At 46.5% G+C, this 8,313-nt stretch overlaps 1 protein-coding gene across 3 annotated transcripts in view; it reads left to right on the forward strand.

Annotated features, from left to right (window-relative positions):
* Positions 1–8,313, forward strand: part of PPM1H (protein phosphatase, Mg2+/Mn2+ dependent 1H) — a 307,659-nt gene that overhangs the window by 294,726 nt on the left and 4,620 nt on the right. The window lies entirely within an intron of this gene.

Below are 8,313 nucleotides of genomic sequence, written 5' to 3' on the forward strand. Positions count from 1 at the left end.
GCCTGCCAATGCAGGGGACATGGGTTCGATCCCTCGTCCGGGAAGATTCCACATGCCACGGAGCAACTGAGCCTGTGGTGCCACAACTCCCCAACAAGGGAAGCCACTGCAATGAGAAGCCCGCACACCACAAGTAGAGAGTAGCCCCGCTCGCTGCAACTGGAGAAAGCCGATGTGCAGCAGTGAAGACCCAGCGCAGCCAAAAATTAAAAATTTTTTCAAATAAAGAAAAACTATGCCTCAAATGTGAAAAGGAAGGGTTCCCCTTCATTTGCTCCATCCCTGGCCCCACCCTCATAGCAGTTACAGGTTTTAAGAACAAACTGGTGAGTGAGTGATCTCGTGTTGAAGACTTGAGAAAATCTGCATTTTTGCTTTGTTCTCGATGTTGAGCATATTCAGATCTGGGAACGTGGATGTCAGCCCACCATTCTGCCCTTGACAGCCTCTGAACCGCCCACTGCTGGGCCCATCTCCCCTTCCTCGGTGCTACTGATGTGGCCATTGATGCAGAACTGCGTGGACCCTTAGTTGGAACATCAGGTCATTTTGAAGGGCTTGCCAGAGACAATGGAGAAGAAAATGGTCTGCTATGCCCCCTCCTACTGATATGTTGCTATGTGGAATTTGAACTAAAATAAACACACACCACCTTGAGAAAACCAGGAAGCCAGTGCCAGGGGCAGAGAAGTGGACGAGGCCTGGTGGGTGTTCTCACCCTCTCTGGCAGGGGTGGTGAGCTCTCTCCAGTCCATGGCCTTGGACCTGCTGACACACAAACCCACAGGGGACAGAGTGACAGTGTTGTGGGCCCGGCTATCACTGTTTCCGCATCCTAGAGTACTCTGCCTGAATGCAGTCCCCGTGCACCGGGCAGGCAACAGAAGCAGAACCTTCAGGGGGTTCAGAGCCAGAGCCCGTGGCTTGGCTCTCAGCAGTAAGCCTGAGCTGAGCCTCCTCCCAGGGCCAGTTGCCTGATTCTAAGCACAACAAAGAGCCCCTCCAGGTCACCCCCCACCTACCCGGTCACCATCGATCCCTGCCGACGAATGTTCCCAAGCTTGGGAGGGCTTTTCCACCTCTTCAGTCTCAGGGGCCTGCTCAGCAGGCAGAGAGGCCTTCTCCTATTCCCATCCCCACCCCCTCCCGGTTACTGCTGGGCCACAGTAGATGGGAGGCTGCCTTTGATTTGCAAATATTTGGAACCCATTAATTCCCCAGTTCCCGCCTCCCTCTTGTAAGACCCTGTCTGTACCATTCAAATGGCAAAGAGAAGTTCCTCCCAAGAATTGTTGGCTTTAAGGCAGGGTTACAGCTTGAGGCCTGACATAGACTTACTTTTGACACTCTGCTGCTGATTCAGATGTGGTCTTGTGGGAACAGACTCTGCAAAAGGTACAAAACTTTTGGTGGGGAGAGAGGCATTTTGTGTCTCATGGGAAAATGGTTTAGGAAGGATCTTGTTTCTCTCCGCAGGACCTTTGAGGCCTGTGCTAGCATTATTCCAGATGCACAAGTCAAAAAGAGGGGCTCTGAGAAGCTAAGGAGTTTCTTCAGAGCCCCCCTCCGCCCACCATGTGGGTGGTGCTGCACCCAGGATAGGACCCCAGGCATCCCAGCCTCCCACAAGGATGCCTTCATGTGCCCCACCCAAGAGGTGAGAGAACTAAGTGCCTGGAGATGGCAAGGTGGATGGAGGATTTACCGACCGGCTTCACTGCACCGCCCCCCGCCCCCCCCCCCCCCCGCCCACTTTAGCATCAGTGGTTCTGAAAAGAGCTTCTGGCCTTCAGCGGTCCTTCAGCTCCTCTTCCTTCTTGGCTTTTCTTCCCTCCCCTGCTGATCCTGCTCTGACCTGAGGAAACCTCTGTGCCAGGCCCTGTGCGGTGGCCAAGTCAGGGCCCCCTCCCCTTCCCAACACCTCCTCCCCAATGCCCCAGCAGCCATCTCTTTCAGCAGAACCCAGCCGATCAATATGGAAAGTGTCGGCCAGAGAAGAGAAACGCTCTCCAAGTACACACCTTGTCTTCTTGGGAGACTCTTTGTTCAGAGGGCTGAGTGCTCCAGCTCCTCCCGCACTGCTTCCCCAATGCGATCTGACCTTCTGAGTGAGACCCTAGGTCCTGGCCCTGCTGCCGCCCCACATCCAGCTCCAGGAATCACAGGCTTCTCAGTGGTCCCACCCGGTCCTGGCTGAGGTGTACCGGAATCCTCATCCCTTCTACTGCCTTCAGCTGCACCGTGTTCTCTGCAGCTCTCTTGTATATTGTGCTGATATTTCGTGTTTTGACTTCAGATTTTCTCCTGTGGCTCCCTTCACCCCTCACTCTGTGGTGTGTTTGTGCTCAGCCTCAGCAGCAGACTCAGGAGAGCCCTCCTGTCTTACTGCCGTGTGACACATTCTCTCCCTTTGTTACCAAACCAGGCAGCCCATGTCAGATAGAAACTGGAGGAGAATGAAATGGGAGAGAGGAGAAGCAGCCCTTTCCCTCCAGAGAAAATGTTTCTTCTTCTCCCTGAGCACCAGTCTTGAGATAAAGCAACCCTACAAGTGATTTCATGCCTGGGGCAAGATGGTGCTTGAAGGATGCTGGTGAGCTCTGAAGTGTCCCCCAACCTGGCTGAGATTGGAGCTGGGGCACGAAACCTTTTCCTAACAACTCGGTGCCTGGGGTTGTGTTGAGTTTGTCAGCTTATAAGGAAAGCTCTCCACAGGTGGCTTCATTTTTACCTGAACACCGTTTGTGACTTTATTTCAGTATTGCGTCTCCTGTACATGAAGGTACCCCATTCTAGAGGTTAGCTGCAGTCTCCAGCTATTGCCAGCGGCATCTGATCAGTGTGCCCTTCAACAGTCCTCGCAGAAGGCTCTTTTATGGGGAGATGTTGCATTCACTAGGGAAGCCTAGCAAAGAGAAGTCGGTGGAGGACGCTGGGCTCTTGGCCACAGTGTTAGAAGAAATGGTCCAAGGCGTTCTCCCTAAGCTTCCCGCTCAAGTGGAAACAGCCTTCCCGCAGCACATGGATGATGGCAAGGACCTGATGAAACTGAGGTTCTATGAGGAGGTGCTGGGTAGGCCTACCACATGGAGAAAGAGTGAGGTTAAGTCTCACACCTCTCCTGGGGCCTGGGGATCCTAAGCCAAGAAATTCACCTAAAACGTGTTCTAGAACTGGAGGAACCCCAGTAAAGGCACATTTTTGAATCACTGTAGATAACCTCGGGCACACAGTAAACAACCCTACTGAAGAGAAGCCTCTATCTTACCTTTAAACCTAGCATGAGAAAGGATAACTAGAAAGAATAACAGAGCCTTCCCTCTATCCCTCCCCCCCACCAAAGAAAACCTAATAGAGCAGGTTGAGAGAAACTTTAAACATTTACAAATAGAACCATAAGGTAAAGAAGAGGTGGATTTGGAAAAGAACCAAATGGAAATTTGCAGTGGTGAAAAATAGGTAATTGAAATAAAGGAACTCACTGAGTAGACTGAATAGTAAACTGCTAAAGTATGAATTAGTGAATTTAAAGATATTACCAAGCTTACTAGTGGTTCAGCTGGTGATGCAATTTCTGTATGTATGAATGAATGATGGCAAAAATAAATTTAAAATAGCAGTTTTTATAATAAGTAGGCTTAATTTGGGGAGAAGGCAATGCCAACCCACTCCAGTACTCTTGCCTGGAAAATCCCATGGACAGAGGAGCCTGGTGGGCTGCAGTCCATGGGGTCACTAAGAGTCGGACACAACTGAGTGACTTCACTTTCACTTTTCACTTTCATGCATTGGAGAAGGAAATGGCAACCCACTCCAGTGTTCTTACCTGGAGAATCCCAGGGACGGGGGAGCCTGGTGGGCTGCCGTCTATGGGGTCGCACAGAGTCAGACACGACTGAAGTGACTTAATAGCAGCAGCAGCAGGCTTAATTTTATCTTAGTAAAGGTGAGGTTTTAATTAGCTATCTACCAATAATAAAATACAACTAAAATAATACAAACTTTAGAAGTCCTACAGTGCCTTGTGGATTTTCTCAACAAGTATCAGCGTAAGAAGGTAGCATAGAAAATGACTATGATTTCTTGCCTAAGAGACTGGGGACAGTGTTATAACTGAGGATGACAGATGGGGAAGTGCTGCCTTGGCAGTGAAACTAAGTTAACATTTATTGACTCCTCCTGAAGAGTCTCTTCTGGGATCTACCAAGGAATGTAAGGGCTGTGCCATGTGTCACGGAAGCCCAGACACAACAGGAGAACTTGGGAGTATGCAGTGGTGTAGGAGCCCCCCGCCAATCTACCCTCACCCCTACCCCAGAAAAAGAGGAGAATTCAAGAATAAAAGGCATGAGGTATGAAGGATAAAGAAAATGGTCACAAGTGTAGTACTTGTGCTGAAGAAAGGTCAAGTGGAATGAGTTTGGAGAATTTTAGGAGGTCAGATTGGGAGGGTATTGGACATACTGGTAAGAGATTGGGGAAGAAAAGGGGAAGAAATTGACGAAGCAAAAATGGATTTCTCTACCAAGATTTCACCTAAGGGAAGACAGAATGAATGATAACGAGAAATGCAGGCTCAAAGGAAGTTTTCTTAGCATGGGCAGTAAGCAGCTTTGAGAATAAAACTTTAACTTTCTAGAGTCTTTAATAAATCAAGTCTCTAATAAAACTTTAATTTTCTAGAACCCTTTACCCAGGGTTCATGGGTAACCATCTTTTCTAGGTGACCCAATGCTGCTTTTTAAAATACCAAAAACTAATTTTGACCCTTTTTTCAATACCCAAAATCTCCAGCAATAGCAATATCAGGATAGTCTCTTGCCTTTAACTATGGATGGTACTCTTATGTGTACTTAAATGAAACAAAGTAGGCACTTTTTTGATTTTAGCTTTTTATTGAAGTTTAGATGATTTACAATATTGCATGAGTTTTAGTTTTAAGTGTACAGCAAAGTGATTCAGTTATACATATATCCACTTTCTTAGATTCTTTTATATATACATATGTAAGTTTTAAATACATATATATTTTTTCAGACTCTATTCCATTATAGGTTATTCTAAGATACTGAATATATATAGTTCCTTGTTTATCTATTTTATACAAAATAGTGTGTATCTGTTAATCTGATACTCCTAATTTATCCCCTCACCCCTTCTCCCTTTAGTAAGTTTGTTTTCTATGTCTGAGTCTGTTTCTGTTTTATAAATAGATTCACTTATATTTTTAGATTCTACATATAAGTCATTTAATATTTTTCTTTCTCTGACTTCACTTAGAATGATATCCCCTAGGTCCATCCATGTTGCCACAATGGCAATGTTTTATTCTTTGCTATGGTAGTCTAGTGTGTATATCAGTGTATATACATCTTCTTTATCCATTCATCTGTTGATGGGCACTTGGGTTATTTCCATGTCTGGGCTATTGTAAGTAGTGCTGCTGTGATCACTGGGATGCATGTATCTTTTCAAACTGGAGTTTTCATCTCTGCGTATGTGCCCAGGAGTGGGACTGCTGGGTCATATGGTAGCACTATATTTTTTTTTTTTTTTTTGAGGAACTGTTCTCCATAGTGGCTACACCAGTTTGCTTTCCCACAAGCACAATGTAGGAGGACTCCCCCTTTTCCACACCCTCCCCAGCATTTATTATTTGTAGACTTTTTGATGGTGGCCAGCTTTCTAAGAAAGCAATGGCACCCCACTCCAGGACTCTTGCCTGGAAAATCCCATGGACGGAGGAGTCTGGTAGGCTGCAGTCCATGGGGTCTCGAAGAATCGGACACGACTGAGCGACTTCACTTTCACTTTTCACTTTCATGCATTGGAGAAGAACATGGCAACCCACTCCAGTGTTATTGCCTGGAGAATCCCAGGAACGGGGGAGCCTGGTGGGCTGCCATCTATGGGGTCGCAGAGTCAGACATGACTGAAGCTACTTAGCAGCAGCAGCAGCTTTCTAAACGTAAAAGGCTAAGATCTAGACCCTGGGCAATCACCATGATAATAAACATCACCTGATGTTGCTGGTAGCCTTTCCCTGTGAGGTTATATTCAGACCCACAATTTAATATAAAACCAAGAATAACCTGGGGTTATAAACGCGGTATTTAGGTGGCAGTATGTGGATAGGGGGACATTTATTAGGCTCTTTAGCCAAAGGCCTCGTTGGAGTCCTTTCTGTTTACTTTCTGATCTCAGTAGGAAGAGGACCCTCAGAGAGGTCCTACTGGTGGCCTCTGCCCTCAGGCATACCTTAAGAGCCTTCTACCTCAAAACTAATCATTCTAACAATATGAGTACCAGAGGGCATATCTCCCACTCACCTATCAGCCATTCTCTAGGAGGAAAGTCATTTATTTTGTGTTAATATTAAAAAAACAGCCCCTCTCTGCCACCTGTAGTATGTGCCTCACTTCTCTCCACTACCTGGGTTGAGTAAACTTGAGTCTCAAAGATTCTACAGCCTGGAATCTTAACTGTCCTGAGATCATCTGCTACAAACTTTGTTCTTAAGTAATGTAATGACAGGACTAGATTCTGGTCTCTTCTAACATGAGTCAGGTTAATCCATAAGGACTTTTAACAGAAGAAATACAGGAGGCTTCTGATGTTCTGAATTCTACAACTCACAGTTCTGAAGGCCAGGCTGAGTGACATTCCAGCAGGGAAAGGCCATAGTAACATTAGGGTGGCCTGCTATTCAAGGTCCACAGGCTGGCTTCCAAGAGGCCTTCCTTACAGAGTGACAGTTACTATCTTGGTGATGTACCAGAGTCTGGCTTTTAGTTTCTCCAGTTCAGAAACTGGTTTAATCGACATACAAAGAACAGATTCATTATCAGGGCTGGGCTCACCTTAACCAAGCTTTCATGACTGATCTGCAGACTTCAGAAATGCCAGTTGATATTTAAATGGAGAAACAGGACTGATGTTCTTCAAGTACAAATGTCAAGCTCATTCTTTTTCTGTCAGCATGCCTACATAGGGAGGCAGATCGTAGTTAGAAGGTTATACAGTGAACATGAAATCAGAATAAAGGTAAACTCTGTGCTGTATGGCAGAGGCTCCTCACTAAACGTGGCCCGACCAGTGGAACTAAATTTCTTTGCAGTCTCTCGGCTAAGACTCCCTACCTCAATCGGTATTTGGACAGACACCTGCCAATGTGTTTTTCTCTTTGGTTTAGGCCTCAAGGCTAATCCAGGCTACATACACCCAAATCACCTCCCACATCAGTCTTTCTCTAGATTTTAGTACTTTTCATCCATTTATCATAGGCATTATTCTTCTTTTCATTTATGGTTAAATCTCAGTGAGCAATCTTATTTTCAAATCCTTGGGGGCCCCTCACTGTACTTGCAGTGCTGAACAGAAGAGCATGGCATACTGACAGAGGTGGATGAGACAGATGGCCCACACCAAGGCTTCTCTGCCCGGCGCCAGTAAAACCAACCGTCCCACTTTTGCTGGGTTCCTTCTTACTCGTGCTAGGGTATTTTTCTTTAAATCAACTCGCTTTTTAAAAACAAATAAAAAGGAGATTTGCCCTACCAGAAATGGAAAATGACCACCCTTTGGCCTAAAAGCAATGTGGCTCTAAAAATAAACACATTGGAAACAAAACCTGTTTTTCCCATGTACTTCTTTAGCTGGAGACTGCCATAGAAAGCGCTGAGCCTGAGCAGATGTGTGTTAAAGATACACCAGCACTAAACCGGGACTCTCTCACTGACATCAAAATTCTCAAAAGAGAACTGAGCAGGAGAACAGTTTAGGTTATTTATTGTATGTCCAGCTACCACCTAAATAGTAATCTCACATTAGGTACCCCGCATTTGGGGAAAAGATGGCCTTGGCTTTTTGCTGCTTTGTTGTTCTTTACTCACTAAGTCATGTCCAACTCTTTTGTGACCCCATGGACTGTAGCTCGTCAGCCCATGGGATCTCCCAGGCAAGAATACTGGAGTGGGTTGCCATTTCCTTATCCAGAGGATCTTCCTGGCCTGGGGATCAAACCCACGTCTCCGGCATTGCAGGCGGATTCTTTACCTGTGCCTGTGTGCTAAGTCACTTCAGTCATGTCTGACTCTGCGATCCCATGGACTGTAGTCCAATAGGCTCCTCTGTCCATGGGATTCTGTAGGCAGGAATACTGGGATGGGCTGCCACGCCTTCCTCCGGGGGATCTTCCCGACCCAGGGAAACTGTCTACACAGTCTGTAGTAATGCCTCCTTCCCAGCCTCTCCCGAACGCCAGTCCTGCCCGACATCACACTGACCATGTCATCCGTGCTTCTCTCTGCACAG

This window comes from Bos taurus, chromosome 5 (genome assembly GCF_002263795.3).
Source record: "Bos taurus isolate L1 Dominette 01449 registration number 42190680 breed Hereford chromosome 5, ARS-UCD2.0, whole genome shotgun sequence".
Taxonomy (NCBI): domain Eukaryota; kingdom Metazoa; phylum Chordata; class Mammalia; order Artiodactyla; family Bovidae; genus Bos; species Bos taurus.